Source organism: Colobus angolensis, unplaced genomic scaffold (assembly GCF_000951035.1).
Source record: "Colobus angolensis palliatus isolate OR3802 unplaced genomic scaffold, Cang.pa_1.0 Scaffold42, whole genome shotgun sequence".
NCBI classification, from domain to species: domain Eukaryota; kingdom Metazoa; phylum Chordata; class Mammalia; order Primates; family Cercopithecidae; genus Colobus; species Colobus angolensis.
The window spans coordinates 3,359,162-3,360,914 of record NW_012117599.1 but is presented as its reverse complement, the minus strand read 5'-3'; the positions used below and the strand labels follow the sequence as shown (position 1 = coordinate 3,360,914).

At 45.4% G+C, this 1,753-nt stretch overlaps 1 protein-coding gene across 1 annotated transcript in view; it reads left to right on the top strand.

Moving 5' to 3' along the window:
- The first annotated feature begins 232 nt into the window (after positions 1–232).
- The window catches only part of LYG1 (lysozyme G-like 1), a 22,956-nt gene continuing 21,435 nt past the window's right edge, over positions 233–1,753 (top strand). Inside the window, exon 1 of the mRNA XM_011956564.1 lies at positions 233–334. The gene's annotated coding sequence lies outside the window, so the exon portion shown is untranslated. The remainder of the gene's footprint in view (positions 335–1,753) is intronic.

The window sequence follows — 1,753 nt, the reverse complement described above, 5'->3', positions numbered from 1 at the left end:
CATATGGCACTTCTACTTTTAATTTTTTGAGGAACCTCCATACTGTTTTCCATAATGGCTAGATTAGTATATATACCCACTGAGAGTGTATAAGGGCTCAATTTCTTCATGGTTACACCAGCATTTGTTATTGTCTTTAAAAACATTTTGAGATTGAGGTGTACATGTGTAGGTTTGTTACATGGGAGTTAAAACTTAATCCTTTTTCTTTTTCATAAATAGAGACAGGGTCTTGCTATGTTGCCCAGGCTGGTGTTGAAGTGCCTTGACCTCCTGAAGTGTTGGAACCACAGACATGAGCCACTCCACCCAGCCTAAAACTTTATCTTCTTTTGTAAATGTTCTTTTATCTTCAGCATTCCAGACGTAGTTCCATCCTCCCAGGCGCTTATGTCCTCTTCTTTTCTCTCATCCTTGGCAAACTGAGTCCTGTCAATTTCACCTCTAAAATGGATCCGTAATATCTTTTCTTTTTGTCTTAGCCATCTGTGTTACTCCACTTTCATGCTGCTGATAAAGACATCCCTGAGACTCAGCAATTTACAAAAGAAAGAGGTTTAATGGACTCACAGTTCCACGTCGCTGGGGAGGCCTCGTAATCATGGCGGAAGATGAAAGTTACGTCTCACGTGGCAGCAGACAAGAGTGAGAGCCAAGCCAAAGGGGTTTCTTCTTATAAAATCATCAGATCCCGTGAGACGTATTCACTACCATGAGAACAGTATGAGGGAATCCACCTCCATGATTTAATTATCTCCCACTGCCTCCCTCCCACAACACAAGGGAATTATGGGAGCTACAATTTGAGATGAGATTTCAGTGGAGACACAGCCCAGCCATAGCCCCATCACTCTCGTCCAACTATCGTCCCTCACCTGGTCTTCTGTGAAGTCTCCCGAGTCACTCTGGCTCACCTCCAGTGCAATCAGCAGCCAGGGGACACTTTTGAAAACATAAATCTGACCGTCATGTGCCTGCCGAGTGTCCAGGAGGCTGGAGGGAGGACGCCCTCCTCAGCTTCTAGGATTCTTAGGCTTGGGGACCCAGGTGCAGCAGGCGAGGAGTTGGAAGTCATCATAGAGAGGCAGGATTCATGAGAAGCCATTTCTCAGAATAGCTCCCCTTGGGACTGAAGGCCGCTGGAGTGTGGGACAGGAGACTGAAGAAGCAAGAGTCCAGGAAGCACCTGCCTAAAAGCAATTACCTAGAACTTAAGAGCTGAATGCAGCCAGGGGCAGTACCCACAGGAAGAGAAGCTTTGAAGTCAGACTAGACTTAGGTTTCTAGCTGAGCTCCTCCATTCTCAAGGAAGTCACTTTTGTCAGCTGTCAATTCAGGTGAATTAATGAGAACTCAGAGATTACATTTGCAAACGATCCTGATATCCTCAAGCAATACTTTCAACCTGTATGCAACAGTGACTTTTCTTATACTATTTATTACAATACTAGAGTAATAGGAAATGTTAAGAGTTACCAGACAGACGCAATGAGGAGGAAGATTTTATTTATTTATTTATTTGAGATAGAGTTTCACTCCTGTCGCCCCACCTGGAGTGCAGTGGCGCAGTCTTGGCTCACTGTAACCTCTTCCTCCTGGGTTCAAACAATTCTCCTGTCTCAGCCCCCCGAGTAGCTGGGATTACAGGTGCACACCACCACGTCCGGCTAATATTTTGTATTTTTAGTAGAGACAGGGTTTCACCATGTTGGCCAGGCTGGTCTCCAACTCCTGACCTCAGGTGATCCACCCG